This window comes from Molothrus ater, chromosome 3, assembly GCF_012460135.2.
Source record: "Molothrus ater isolate BHLD 08-10-18 breed brown headed cowbird chromosome 3, BPBGC_Mater_1.1, whole genome shotgun sequence".
Lineage (NCBI taxonomy): Eukaryota > Metazoa > Chordata > Aves > Passeriformes > Icteridae > Molothrus > Molothrus ater.
The window spans coordinates 63,060,466-63,076,663 of NC_050480.2; the positions used below are offsets into that span (position 1 = coordinate 63,060,466).

The 16,198-nt window shown below is 37.9% G+C and overlaps 1 long non-coding RNA gene across 1 annotated transcript in view; it reads left to right on the top strand.

The window, feature by feature from the left end:
- The window catches only part of LOC118685177 (uncharacterized), a 129,685-nt gene extending 125,467 nt beyond the window's left edge, over positions 1–4,218 (top strand). Inside the window, exons 4-5 of the long non-coding RNA XR_004979939.1 lie at positions 367–542; positions 3,823–4,218. This is a non-coding gene — a long non-coding RNA (uncharacterized LOC118685177). The remainder of the gene's footprint in view (positions 1–366; positions 543–3,822) is intronic.
- Positions 4,219–16,198: the final 11,980 nt, after the last annotated feature.

Here is a 16,198-nt window from a genome sequence, read left to right on the forward strand (position 1 = left end):
GGATAAACAGGTTCTGACCGAGTTGTTTAGCTTGCATAGCACCTTCAGTTCACTTTGAAGGAAAAGCACTACATTTATTGTATATATTACATAGACAGTTCCCTTCTCACATATCCCTTTTCTGAGGTGTAAATCTGCTGGCTTTTTCTAGAAAATGTATAAATTACAAGTCTAAACTGCAAACGTGAATTTCAAGTATAACTAATACAGACATCAGTATATGAATATAGGAAAGTAAATATTATAACCTCGGTAACCTGAATATTTTGAATAGATGTCAACTTTGCAAATGAAGGAAAGGAATGGTGTTGAATTTTGCATCTGATCAAAGTCTTTTGATTATCTCTTCTATGTACTTTGTTTCAGACCAAAGAACAAGATCAGAACACTCCTGAAGAATTTGACAGCCCAAGACTCCAACAAACACCTCCTACAGAAACTTTCATCATGTGATTTCTTGCATTTGGCTCTTCAAAGTTGAACCGGTAGTCCTCCAAAAGCTGAAGTGACTACATTTGATTGAAGTCTAATTCGCTACATGTGTAAGCATGTTTTACAAGTCTCCATGCATAAGCAAATAAATGATCATCAAATATTTTGATTCTACAGAATACTTTTAGAGGGAGTGATTTTTCCCTTCCCAGCACTTGCAACATAGCTTTTTGTGATGCAGTAGCTCAATAGCTAGGAATGTTCATTGCTCATCTGTACTGATTTTGGCTGAAACAGAGTTATTTTCTTTATAGGGGCTGGTACAGGGCTGTGGTTTTTGATTTATGCTGGAAACAGTGTTGGTAATAGAGGGATGTATTAGCTACCTCTGAGTAGTGCTGGCAGAGAGCTGCCTGTTCTGCCTCTTCACCTGCCCCACCAGCCAGGAGGCTGGGTGTGCACAAGGAGCTGGGGTGGACCACAGCTGGGAAAGCGGAGCCCAACTGACCACAGGAACATCCCATAACATTTGGTATCATGCTCAGCATATAAAGCTGGGGAAAGATGGAGGAGGTGATGTTTGGAGTTTGCCTTCCCAGGTATCCATTACCCATGAAAATGCCCTGCTTCCCTGGAAACTGAGCGGCTGTGTGGGGCTGAGCTGCCCACAAGGGTTAACCAACATCATTCAGCATCTCTGCTGTGGAAGACGAGTTACTCTACATATTGAAGTATGATTTTCATAAACTTATTTTGATGGAATTATTCTTTAATTCTCCATTAGTTCACTGTTTGGGACATGACTACACCCTTCTGTTTGGTCAGCTCAACTGAATGAAACTGGTTGATGGTATTTCTTCAGAACAGGAAGAGTTTTTTGGTGCTTGCTGTGGGTAGAGCTGAACAATTGTTGGTGTACAAACTGAACATTTTGTAACAAAAGTAACAAGAAGGACACATGCTCCTTGAAATATCTCCTTGTCCAGAAAGTGTAGTAACTAGAAATATTTTTTCCTTTTGAATATTAAATAATTATTTTTTTTTTGTGTTTGCACTGCCATGTACAGACACCCTGTATGCTGTATTTTTTTCAGTCTTAAAAGGAAGCGATACTGCAAATTTTGTCTTTAAAGCTGAGTTTCCTGGATAGCTTTTATTGATTTTGGGCCCAGACAGAGACAGTAAGCTTTTGATCCCTTATAAGTTCTTGATTCTGAGATCACTGACAGTGATTCTCCTACATAATCTGATACTAGACTGCATATTATAGACCCCAGATATTTATTGGGGAAAGCCTTGGAGCTTATGGTCCCAATACTCAAAGACCCACACATCTAGAGTTTCTGAACTCACACTATCAATACACAATTAAAAAACCCAACAAAAAGCAAAAAAAGTATAAAGTCAGATTTTCCAACTATTCAGAATTTTCTATGCATTTAACTGGTTTTGGTGTGTGATTTTTGGAGTAGTAGTTTGAGATACTTGAAAGGAGTCTTTATTCATGGGAAAAGATGTTCAAAGCTATTTGAGGAACAAGCTTCCTTTGTGCTGCGTCGAGAAAAACAGTATTGAAGCTTGAAATTCTTGATGGATTGCTTTAGGTAAGTCTTGCATTTGCCAAAAAGGAATAGAAAAATTAAGAAAATCCATTCCTAGAACTTTCCATCTTTTTTTTTAAGTTGAAAAAGATCTCTCATTCCCAGTTCTTAAAAGTCCTTTTGGATTAACTGTGGTGCAAATGAGTTTAAACCAGGTTTTTCTATCTATAATAATTATACAGAGCTGCCTACAAGATAAATTGAAGAATTCAGTAACCTGAGAGAAGCCTGAGAACCTACAAAATCCTGAGGTGAACCTTACTGTAGGTGGCAAAGTTGAAAAATATCTCCATGCCTAGAAAGTCTACCAGCAAAGGGACAGTCTCTTTAAAAAATGCCCATCAAGGATAATGCTGTGCCTTTTTCTCCTCTGACTTTAATGACCAGCTTGTAAAAATCAAAAATACAAAGGAAAAAACACGGGTGCAGAATCAAGTTGTAGATCAGGATTAACCCCACCCACCGAGTCACAAGCAATGAAGCACATGTGTCACACTGCCCAAGGCTAGATGTTCTCTAAGTGCTTAGCACATGTCCTGAAAGGGCTCAGAACGCCCGGCCAGACATAAGTTTTCCTATAAACTGAAACAGTGCTGGGGTGTAACAGCTGCTCTGACATCTCTTGAGACCAGTTCTTCTTGCACTGTGTTGAATGTTACACTTGCAGTGTACTGGACGTCCTGTCAGAACATTCCAGTAATTTGGTGGCACAGCCAAAATCGGTAGAGAAAAGAAATTGTACAGGCAACAATATGAACTTGTTAGTTAACTTATGGCTCAGGATGTTTCTAGACAGGAATGCTGGCATCAGTTCCCTAAAAACTAGTGTAGCTTTGCCAACACTCTGGAAGTGGTGCATGAAATTTTAGTATGAGGGCTGTTCAAAGTAAGCTTTTTATTCAGGATTAGGAGCAGTGAATGCTAAACCATGGAACACCCCTGCAGTGTGCCCTACTCCACACTCAGAAATACACTCCAGTCAAATAGAAGTCTGGGTGAAAAAACCATGGCTTACATGATTTCATCTCTTTCTGAGATGATCTTGATTCTCTGAGGCAAGGGTGAATGTGTCTTTTCTCAGTGACACACTCTACCTATCTCTGTGCTCCTATTGCCAAGGAGACTGGGCTGCTCTGAGTTTCAATGCAGACTGAAAGAAAGAGCAGCAAGTAAAGTATTATGGCTTCAGGACACAGCTCCTCATGTGGCAGATCCCAGGAAAAGAATCTCAGCCTATTTAAAGCAAGACCTTATGTCCAGAGTCTGATTAATTTCAGCAAATTTCATGTCATGATTTGGTGCTCTCTCCTTGCCTTATCACCATTTGATTAGGAAAACTGTAGTCGGGTATGCAGTGACTTAGGATGCTGACAAAATATTGCCCTGGAGATAAAATCCAAGAATATCCTTTTTTTTCTTTTATTTCCCAATTCAAAGCACATCTCAAAGTTGTTCTGGCTCTTTCTGTGAAGGAGGTTAACGCAGATTTTCTGTGCGAAGGCTGTTTTAGTTTTACAGGCACAATGAAGATTTCTTCACTTCTGGGTGGAAAAAGGAAGCATTCCAAAATGTTTACCAAAGAATAGCTGTTTACAAAACTAGCATCTTGCTTTTTGTCTTGGGTAACTTAGCATCCATAAATGGCAAGAAGATTGTTCTAGTACTCCAAGTCCCCCTGCATTATTCATTAGAGAAGCTCAAGCTGAATAATTTTCTCTGGGACAAAGCTGTTGCTAAGCTTAAAGTTTGGGAGATCTAGTAATGCAACTTTGCTTATCCTTCTTCCCAGGAAACTCTTCCACTCACACGATGTGAGGATATCGTGACTTGGCAAAATCCTGCTTTGTGCTACTTCCTGGATACTGGACAACAGGACAACTGTGTGAACTGAAGAGAAGATTTATTAACCCTGATACTTCAGCAATCAGTTGAAATGAAAGGAAGAGAGGGCAGAGAGAGTGAATGAAAGGGTGGATAAAACTAGTTCTTCATGGAAAATATGGTATGACATAGTTTTTCCCAAAATGATCAAGAAGAGAAAGCCATAGGCATATTTACATTTTGTAATATATATCCTAATTTCCATAATAAATGTAACTTCACCTCTGCCAATTAAAGTTCCACCTTCTATTTTTCTTATTACAGTGTGGGACACAATATTCAAGATGTTCATTGCTTTTTTTTCAGTCACTTATATGCAGACTGATGGAGTGCACTATTTCCTCTGCTGCAATTTCACTTTAAGGAAATAGGGACTTCATTTTTAGATAGCCAAAGAAAACTTCACTCCAGTGGAAAGGGCTGAGGTTCAGAGTTGAATGACAGCTTTTGCTGATGCTTAGCTTCTGGTCACAGTGTTAGCAGTGTGATCATGGGAGCACAGTCTCTGGGCAGAGAGACTTTGGCAAAGAATGAAGGGTGAACTCAGCTGGGGAGGCTTACAAGAAAGGTGAAAGGAAAATAAAATCTGGAAACTGATTTGCAAGTAAGACATGTTACAGAGACTTAAAGCATTTCTTCAAGATTATAAAAAGTAGAACAAGACTGTCTGTCTCTGTGCATCAGTCCTTCAAGAAATGACTCAACTTGTATAAAAGTAGTAGAAGAAACAGTCTGGAATTATGTCCAGCAGCACTGTATTGAAAGAAAGCACAGAAAACAGTGAGTTAATTTGGCTGCAGTGTTATGGAACATTTGCCAAAGTACTACTCTGGTGCATTTTTCTTAGCTCTGACTCCCTAAGGGTGTTCTATCCCCCTTCCATCTTACACTGCAACTCTGAGAAATTGTTTCAAAAATTCTATTCAAAGATTAAAGGCTCTTGGAAATATACTTATTCCAGCACCCTCTGCAGAAAAATCATTGGCTGAGTGAGCACAAAGACAACCTGTTGATACCTAGAAATGGTTCCTTCATGCCTGTGTGGAGATACCCTGGTGGACTGTTTGGAAGAAAGCTAGCACCACTTTCTTCTTCACCAGGCTACTTCTGCAGATAATCATATCAATCATATCATACCATATCATATCATATCATCATATCATGTCATATCATATCATCATATCATATCATATCATATCATCATATCATCTGCTTTCACTTTTGTCTGGAATGGGACTAAGGTGTGAGTAATGTCTTTGAGATCAGGGGAAATCACACTCCTAATGCTACTCAGATATACCTTTTATTATACTTATATTTATTATACTTTAAAACCCCAAATATTAAAAAAAGGCAAACCAAACCCTTGGTTGTCTGATTTTCATAGCATGGCATATATTCTTGTTTTTATTTTTATGTGCTTTTTAGAACTCACTGTTAATTTTCACATGGATCTTGTGGGTAACAGCTTATGAGGTTCTGATAGGGGATGAAATTGGACTTTTTCAGTCAGATATCTTCCAGTAGCTACATTTTTTTGGCATGAATTAACCGAGATTTAACATATATGTTAAAAAAGTAATTTAATAGTTAAATTAATTTTTGGGCTCTGCTCTGTTCACTATAGGCTGAAATCTTTTCTGATAGGAGTTTGATTCCATAGTTGCAGTTACCTATCTTAGAGTGGGTATGAAAATATTTCTTATTTCAGCTTTATTGAACATAGAAGATGTTAAAATTCGCTGTCAATGATTAGTATAATTATTATTATTGCATTTTGAATGTAAACATTAATAAAACAGTGAGAAATTAACAAACAAACCTCAGCAGCAGGTAACTGAATCCTCTGTTACTTTATCTCTGTTTAAAGCCAGAGAGTTTCTTTGCAGAACAATTATTGACACACTGTGATTTTTATATTCACTTGTCATACAAGTTGCCTGCAGTATGTTCCTATTTATCTTAAATATCCACATGTTCTTAACACATAATCATATGCTGAGTGCCCACAGGGATACTTGCATAAAATGGGTGTGTTGCAGGAGCACAGTGTTCATTCAGGTATCTTTATTTTGGAAAGTGTATTTTGTATTCAGACCTGCACAGTGTGCTTTGCAGCTCAGTAGCTGCAGTTCATCGGCACTTATTTAAAATGCTGATTTTTAAATAATCCGTCCACAGGCATTTGCTTCATTGATTATAAGTGATTGTAAGTTATTGCTAGGACTGCACAGCCAGTGGAATGCACATGTATCAGCTCAGAAGAACTTCTAAACACGTATTTGTCTTCAAGGCTCACAGTGACGTAAGAAGACTGGTCATGAAGTGAACTCAAGGATCAAAGTGACAGCACCGAAAACCCAGCACTGGGATGAAAATTGGGTGACTCACGTCCAGTCCAGCTGGGACAATTATTCTAGCATAACTTAGCTTTACAGCCATCACCAAAGGGCCCAAAGTCAGAATTTGTGTGTTTAGCCTCCCCTGACCCCACGCAAAAGATGATGTCACTCAGGAATGAGGGAAAAAATTGTTTGTGTAGGTCTGCTTTTAAACAGAATTCTTTTCAAACTTTTCCATGCAGCATCAGCTGTTTTTCAATGATAATATTTTTATTTATCACTAATCCAGTCAAGACAAGACATAACATTCTTGTTCTGTTACTTTACTGGAATTCTTTTTTGTTCTTATTTTCCATCATTTATTTTGGTGTCCCCACATCACTTCTTTAATCCAATTTCAATCTGACCGGCAGTGCAGCAACTAGTTTATAGTCATGAAAGCGGCTTGTGCCAAATTAGAAAAAACACATTGTTGTTATTTTTGCAAAGTTGAACTTGTTAGGCAAACTACAAGGATAATGCTATGACAAAATCAACTGCTGAACCATCATTCTCCTAAGTCCAATACTAAGGCACTTTATATGGGCACTCAAGGTCTAAAAACTGTTTAAAAACCTCACTGAGAAGGAGCCAAGGGAAATATTAACAGAGACTAACAAAAGGCTCTGAAGAGTGAGTGTGTTTTCATGTGTCCTTTATAGGAAATTTCTTTGGTAGGTTTTTGAAGCTTACCACAGAAAAGGAGTAGAGATATTTCAACATCCAGGGCTTCAGCAGTGGCAGTTGTCCCTGTCCCTCAGTTTATTCTGGTTTCTCAGTAACCCCTTAGTTGTCTTTCAGAAGGTTTGAATCATTCTAATCCAAAAAGAGCAAGGTACTTTATTACATAGTTTCTTTGGAGAGTAGAGATTACATTTGAGCATTCATAAGGTGTGTTGGGGAGAATGAACATCATGAGAAGGGAATTTAGACTCTTACAGTGAGATATGGAGCATACTGTGAATCTTGGACATACCTGTGCTTTCATTGATCTTAATTTCTGGTGGGATGGCGATTTCCTCAAATAGATTGAATTCCAGGGAAAAAAAAGACAAACAAACCAGATGCAGAAGTATGTCTGTAGAAAAGAGTCTAGAAATCTGGAAAAAATTATAGTGAACAAAGAATTATGATGTCAGAATGGATTTCTTTTTAATTTTCTTTTTTTGCAAAAAAAAAATAAAATTTCTCATTTGAATAATGAATTGACATAAAAATGAATTTACATTATTACTTAATGCATATAAATTATTATCTATAGCTGTGTTATTCTACTGTTCACAGAAGGAGTTTGCATATCTGAAATGTGTGTAAAAATGTGTAATCCTTCTTGACAAACATGACATTTGTGTGTGTGTAAATGTGTGTGTGTAAAAAATGTGTGTATGTAAAAATGTGTAATCCCTCTTGACAAACATGACATTTGTGTGTGTGTAAATGTGTGTGTGTAAAAAATGTGTGTGTGTAAAAATGTGTAATCCCTCTTGACAAACATGACATTTTAAGCTGCTTTTGGAAAAATGAGATCTTATATTTTTATGTGGATATCTTCCTCCCTGATTTGAGATACCATGAGTTCTGAGATAAGTGATTTATACCAATGTGAAGCAGAAGTAGCAAGACTAGGACATAACATGATTTGAAAAGGAAGATGTTTATGTTTGATATTGTAGTAAAGGAGAGCAGAGACAGTCAAAAAATACAGCAAGTGAAAGGATTCATTAGATGTGCAAGTAAAAACTGCCTTCATTTAAAGCAGAAAAAGAGATACTGTGCTAGCCAAGGCACAACATGAACCAAAATGCTTCCAAGAGGTCATAAAGGAATTCTCACTATGGCTATCCCTACATCAAGCTCTGGTCATGGATGCAATTGAAGCTTGTGCATGATGACATGCCAAAATGAAAGACTAAATGGGGATATTTTACATAGAAACTTAGAAAAGGAACATTGTGAAGAATGTTATGTGCTCTCTTTTAATAATGACAGCTAGACAATGGAGCTGACAGCTAGACATTCCTCAGAAAATGTCAGAGGCTAAAATTTGTGTTTGCATGGGATCAAAGAAGTTCAAGTAAAAAATATAGTTTTGTGATATATTCATTTGAGATGTTACCTGAATTTGTTTTGGTGGAAGAGATTACCAGAGAGCAGAAGAGGAGGTGATGAAGGGCAGGAGAAGACATAGACAGCAAAGGAAGAGTGAGAAGATGAGTAACACCAAGGAATGTAATGAAAAACTGGGAGTAGAAGGGCAGCTAAACAAGAAAGGAGAATGAAATCCAAGAAAGAAATGGAGCTAGGAAAGAAGAACTGCTGATGTTAGTAACAATATTGGTGGGTCAGGAAGAGAGAACTATGCATTCTTTGTTTTTTAAGTGAATTTTGGTAGCAAAATTTTGAGAAACTACCAGACTGGGAAGTATCTAGGATTGAAGAAATCCAGACATTGAGATGAAGCTTGAAAGGTAAAAGATGGAGGTTAAAGCTGATGATCTAAGTTGTGTTATATATGATATTTTTAAGATACAACAAGAGTAATGGTCTACTGCTACATGATAAAGAAAAGGAGGGAGACTCAAGGGTTAAAGGGAAGAATATGGAACTGTTGGAAAATATCTACTACTTTACTTGTCTGATGTTTAATGCAAGATATATATCACAAATAAATAATAAAAAATAGACCTGTAAAAAATTGGGTAATTCTATACAAGAAAAAGATCATAGTTTCACAATACAGCTGTTTACCAGTAGCATATAGCTGATTTCCTTTATTTTTCGTGTCCTCTTTTACTGCTTTCCCCCTCTTCTTAGACCTGACCACATGTTATACACCTTATTTTCCTTAAAAACTTATTACTGGAAGCCCAGTGGTTTATCTGCAATGTTAAATGCTGATGCCATCCTCAAGCTAACATGTAAACATATAGATAGACTGCTCTCACCAGGACCTGCAAACTTGACTTTGGCTCCTTAGCATCTCTGGAAATCAAGTCAGTTTTTCCAGTGGCTAAATGTTGATTTATCTTTCTAACTGTGGACTTAAAATTCTAGCAGCAATTTTAAGTAGGCTGAAGAATAAATTTTAAAAAACAGTTTTTAGAAAACTAAAGGAAAGATTAGATTAAATTTGCATATTTGATTTCAATGTGGCTACCCTCTCCCTATCTAAACTGTGCAGTTGGGTGTCTGAGAGCTTTATATATACTTGGATGGAATTAGCTCATCTGCCCACGAACTTAGCATCTAAATGCATATTTTCTGCCTTTGCATACTTTGTTGTTTAGAAATCTGCTAAGGATCCAAGGATTTCAGGCCAGAGTTGGGTTCAGTGGTTGTGAATGCCTTCTTACAGAAGCAGGGTCAAAGAGGAAAGATTGGTGGCAGAGCTGCTGTTATTCATTCTGCTGCAAATAAAAACACTAGGAAAGAGTTGCAGGCTCCCTGAATTTTTAAGGCCATTTACTTTAGACAGGCACTGGACAAGGCCCAGAAATGATTCAGAGCACCAGGATTCCCTATTCCCAGCAGTATGCTCTTAACACCATGCTCCCTCTTGTTTACTGTTGTTCTGGCCTCATGGCTCCCTTAGTCCCAGATACTCTTGGCCACATTTGAAAGAAACAGTTGATTTTTGCTTTCACCATTAAAATATTACCTAGCTTTGCTGTTTCACAGGTGTTGTCTATTTGTTACTTCACTGAAAACTTTTTAAAAAACCTTATGCACCTCCCCTCTTCTCTTTTCAAACTCTAAATTTGGGCTGCTAAATTCACATACTTTATGCAGCAGGATTTATAGAGGATTAAGAGCCTGAAAGCCTTCAACCTATTCCTGCGGAAGAGGAGAGGTTAAGAAGCTTTGGAAACCACACTGGAGCTAGATTTAGTTTATGTGCATTGAGATTTAGTTTAGTTTATTTTGTTTAGTTTATTCAACTTCCTGCTCCTGCTTTTTCCTTCTAGCCAGATATGTAGCCAAAATGTGTACAAAGCACAAGTAATTATGCAGTAATTAAAAAGAATTAGGAGCTCCTCTTCCATTCCTCATTAGAAAGCTTTAAAATGAAAGCTCAGGTGTTGTTCCCAGGAGCTTCAAACCTGAATGTGTTCAGCCGAATAGGATCCATTTAATTCTGAGCTGTTTTTTACTTATCAGATACAAGGGTCTTCTCGTGGGTTTGTTCATATACAGGTTTTATTAGCAAATAATTCTCTGTCTCAGTTGTTTACATTCCTATGTGGCCTGTTTTGTCAGAAAATAGGCAAACTTTGCCAAATGTACTTCCTGGAATTTCATAATTTTACTCTGATTTGTTTCCTCTCATATTTTGAAGTATTTTTTCTTCAATTTAAAAAACAGAAAGCAAAGAGCTAAGTTAAACATGAGCTAAATTAGAAAGGGCCTGTTGGTATCAACATCTACACATTTTGGGGTTATCATGAAACTGAAACTACATGATATTAGGTGGAGTTGGTTGCATTCTTGACCACTATATTTAGACAAAAGTGAAGGAAGTGTCTCTCCTCAGCATTGTGTGGACTTCACCTGCAGAATCCATTACCGCAGGAAATAGTTCCAGTCAAATATTATGGCTAAAGTTTAAAAAGGATGTGTATAAGTATTGTCTAAAAATAACATCTGTTGTGACAAATTTTAAAAGAAGAGTACTTCAGTAGACCGATCTCATTAAAAAAAAACCCCAACATTGCAAACAACACTTTTGCAGCCCAGGAGGGCTGTGAGTTTGTTTTGCTTGCTGGCTTTTGCAGTGAAGGACTGTCCAGCCTTGGGGAAGTGTTCAGAATCAGAGGACAGTTGAGGAGGAAAGGCCCCTTGGCAGTTATCCAGTCCAAATCCCTGCTTGTCCAGAGCAGGCTGCCACAGACTGTATACAGCTGGGTTTTGAACATCTCTGAGACTGGCGTCTCTATGACTTCTCTGGGCGACCTACGGCAATGCTTGGCCACCCTCACTAAAAAAAGGAGTTTCTTATTTTGAATGGAATTTCCTGTGTTTCTGTTTGCACCCATTGTTTCTTGGCTTGTCAGTGGATACCACAGAGAAGGGCCTGGCCCCAACTCCTTTAGATGCCCACCAGGTATCCATACACATCGACAAGGTACTGCTGTGCAGGCCCCCTGCTGTCATTCCTGATCATGGGAATGACAACTCTTGAACATACAGGAAGTGATTATTGAAATTATTAATTGGTCTATGTGATTCTTCCAAGCAGATCCCTAAAAAGGCTAAGATCTGCTCTCCTGGACTCCAGGGTGGTGATCCTGCTTTTTTATTTGCAGTTACCTTTCAGGATGCTGAATTCTGCTATCTCATGGTCATTGCAGCCAAGGCTGCCTCAACCTTGACATTCCCAAAAAGTTCTTTCTTGTTTGTATGAAGACCAGCAGAACAGCTCTCCTCACCAAGTCCTCCAGCACTTGGTTAGAATGTTGTCATCAACGCACTCCAGAAACTTCCTGGATTCTTTGTGTCCATTGTGCTGACCTTTCAACAGGCCCTCCTTGCAGGATCTGTGAGTGCGAGACTGCTTCCATTTGTCCGAAGAAGGCCTCATCTAGTTTCTTCCTGATCAGGTTGTAGTAGATGCCCACCATGACCTCACTGGTGCACCAGTCCTGACCCAGAAGCTGTCATCTGGCTCATTACCCAGCCCTAGGCAGAGCCCCACGCATTTCTCCTTTCATGTAAACAGCAACTCCGTCCCCCACCCACTCCCCATCCTTTCCTGAATTCCCTGTATGACCCTGGGCAGTGGTCCAGCCATGTAAGCTACCTCCCTATTTGTTCCTGATAGGATTGCAGCCATGTGACCATTCACAAATCTCAAATTCCTCCTATTTGTTCCCTTTCTGTATGAGTCAATGTATAGAGACTTCAGAGAAGCACCCAAAAGTGCTGATTTTGAAGAAAAAGTGTGAGAGCTTCCCCAGCTCTATCAGCAGTTCTTTATTTGTTCTGTTGACACTTGGGATGGGCTCCCTTTCTGCTGCTTTTTTTTTGATTATGAGATGTCTTCTGGCCATATTGGCTGGCATCATTTTTTTGCCAGCCCTGTCCACCATTTCCTCACCTGACTGAGGGTTATCATCTTCATCCTCTTATTCCTAACGTCTCATCAGTTTGGCCAGCTTGTTGGCAAAAATGCTTTGCCTCCCTTGGTCAGGTGGATCCTGTCTATTCCTCATCCTTCAAAGAGCTGACTATTCCATTTCATAAAAATGTAATAGTCATAAAAATGGAATCCCTGTTGCCAACAATAACTATGAAGTGAGTTACTGTTCCACAGGATCTATTTATTGCTCCTAAATTTTTTCCTTCTCATTGGTAGTATGAAGGAGACTTCGTAGACCATTTTCACGATTCTTGGGTATTTTTTAAAAAATGAAAAACTTTTCCAGGAAAACAACATACCATACCAGGTATGAAGAATTTGAAGTATTTGAAGGATTGAAGGTTTGAAGGATTCCCACCGGAATATGAGGAAAAATAGGTCAAGTACTTTGAAAGAAACTGGATTATTACAGATCTTCAGGCCCCAATGCTGGTAGCTCCTGGCAGACAGGGACCAAGAGGGACAGCACAGACAAGAGGTACAGAATATGTAGGAAGAGTGTCTTTGGAATAAGCTCCTACAAGCACTGTACCTGTGGTCTTGTTGGATCACCAGCTAATTTTCCATGTTGAAATTTTGGAAACACAGGAAGGTAGTAAATGATTTTTAATATCATGCCTCTGTGTGATCCTAGTCTTTTGTCTTCAACAATCCCAGCTGGAAACAATGACTCTGAGGTTCCTTGAAAAGGGTCAATGGAGGACACAGAGGAAAGGGAAACTTGAAAGGAATAGATAGCCAAAGACATGATCGCATTCAAAGAGGCTTAATAAGCAGTGTGGATGGAGCCATAGAAAATAATTTCATTGACTTTATGCCTACAGAATAGGCTTTTCAGGGTTTCCTTAGTCTAAATTTGCTCAACCCATTTGCATTTTTGATAAGAAGCAGAAAATAGTTATGTTTTAAAAACACTTTAAAGTGTAGGATTTTTTAGCCCATCAGAAAGATTTTGCATTTCACATTGTAATTCCTGAACATAAAGGGAGTTTTTGTTAAAAACACTTGGTTTATTTGAACAAAAAGTTGTTTAAAAATTTGACATGAAAATTACCTTACAGATCCCTGTTTACTAGTAAAGCTTTTCTTTTGTTTCTAAAGTGTATTTTTTGAAAGTCCCAACTTTCTGTATCCTACAGTGTCCTGTGTGCTCAAAACACAGTCTTCTGCCGTCAGACCTGGTGATAATCTTAAAAATTATGTGCAGAAAATAGATACTCTTAACTGTTATGAAAATTTTCACTTTTTGCACTTTTGTGTGAAGTCCAGGTGTTATTTATAATGTGGCATTCTTCCAAAGGCAGCTTGGGGAAAGCAATGCATTCCCTGTTAACCCTCAACCGGCTTGCTTGGGACCTTCCTTATTTCCTTCTTTCTTGGGAAATTATTTAAAGCCAGAATAAGGGTAAATTTATCATTAGTAACAATGAACTTGCATTCTCTGAGATTATGAAACCATGGAGAGACTGTTGAACAAGAAACAGAATCCTGATCCTGCAGTAATTGTGTGTGGTTTTGACTACTTCTTCTCAGGCCCTTTTTTTGTTTTTACAAAAACAATGTCCGGCCCCAAATAAGAGCTTGCATGAGCCAAAGATGCTTTGTAGATAGACAAATACCACATAGTAATAAAGTAAAATAATTGGATACAATAATTTTGAAAAAGAGTCTAGGTATCAGATTGATGTAAATCCAAGCTGGGGTAATCCAGTAAAAATTACGTTCACATAAATACAAAATTGCTTTTCAGGCCCATTCCTAGGTCAGAGGAATGCTTAGCCTGCTGATTTAGCCAGTTGTGGAGCAGCCTGGTCAAGACTGACATATCAGAATACAGCTGGAGAAAACACCTAGGCTTGACTTTGTATTTTCTGACATTCTGAGGCAAGGTAGAGCTAGTGTTAGTCCAGGACATCAAGAGCAGATTTACTCAACAAGAACAAAACACTGGAGTGAATCTCTTTGGATCAGTTTAAGTGCTCAGACAGAGATGCTAGACCATCCTAGAAACTTCAAGAATCTTTCCTGGTCTCTGTCTGCTACCCCAGAAGGTTTTCTGCAGGTCATATGTCTATGCTGGTCGCGTGAGGATGTCTCAGATAAGTCTAGCATGTCAACGATGGCATTTACTACTTGTGGCAGGGCAACTGAGTTCCTCCCTTTAGGGCATGACATCCAGCTGAAGCTGCTGTCAGACATAATTCAGTTCCTAAGCATCCTCAGACTCATCTAAAACTATCTAGCTTTTCTGACTGTTCTAGAGATTATTCTGTGGTCCTGGTGGCTCATATAATGGAAGGGAACATACACTTAAATTATCCTTATGAACTTGGACTAGTTTCCACCCCAAAAATTCTTTTCTTTTTTTTTTAATCTTGAAAGAAAAAAAGCTTTCAGGTCAATTAATATTTGACTGCTACCATGAACAACTCAATTTTCAACCAGATGTTTACATCCTTCTCAATGTGACCAGAAATATAGTCAAGAAGGTGAGCTTTTTACATACCAATTACATTTACCCCAATTTTACATTACCAATTTATATTTACCCCAATTCACTTAGAGTGCATTAGCCTTTTCAACAGTTTTCAGAGCCAATTTTTGTTTTCTGTTTTCTCTAGCACTAAAGGTTCAAGTGGTACATATTACTGACAGAGTAATAAGTGGGTTAGTTCTTTACAAAAACTGCAGGAGGAGTAATCTGAGACATAAAAAATCAGTAATTAGAAAGCCTTTCCTAACTAATATTAGAAGTGTTAAATGAAACTATTTGGAGGCTTAGCACAGTGAATTTAATGATATTCAGAAGATATTTCTTTTTAAAACAATAATATTTATTGTGGTAATAAATATAATTAAGCCCTTCCTCAAAGTTCCTTTTAATGGCTGGCCTGTGGTACTCCAAGAAATAGTTTCATTCATTTTATATAATATATAACAGTTAAGTTAAAATTGAATATATATACATATATATATTATATATATGTATGTGTGTGTGTGTGTGTGTGTGTGTATAAATTGAAATTATATAACACTAACATTTAAGGGGTTATTTTTGTAGGCTATTATAGCAGTGTTCTGGGAACTTTTGGTCTACCTACCTCATTGGAAAGACAACTGAGATGCATTGTATATTTAGGTTTTACATGGCTCAGGAACACTGTATAGTCAATGGCTGGCCACAGTAATTGATATAGTCCTGTACTGGCCTATATTTTTGAACAGCTTTGGAACTTGCTATGAATTTTTGACAAAAAATTTGCTTCTGCCTACATTGAACTTCAAGTGGCTTTTTGGTGTGAATATAAACATTACTCATTCAGAAGTAGCTCTCTGGCTTTGAAGAGAAGCCTTAGCTATTTTTATAATTGTTAAACTTGTGTTTGTAAACAGATATTGATATTTTGTCATGCAGATACTCTGCATTGCTGAAATGCCAGTCCCACTTGTACACTGTGCTCACAGCTATTCCAGCACTTACCCATGGGATTTATAGGCATTGCTGTCTGACATATGAGCTTTCGAGGGGATAATAATATTGCAAATTGCCCTGTTCTATAATCTTGCTAAGACCCAGACTGAGAGAGTTTATTGACCCTTAAATGTATAACAGATTAAAAAGTCTGGAAGTGGCCATAAAACTGATAAAGTATCATAAAATATCATCTTGTGCCATAAAAAATATGTCAGAGAGCAAATTAAAGTCTATTTAAAATCATGTACTTAGTCACCTGTAAGAAATTTTCCTGAACCTGTGATTTTTATGT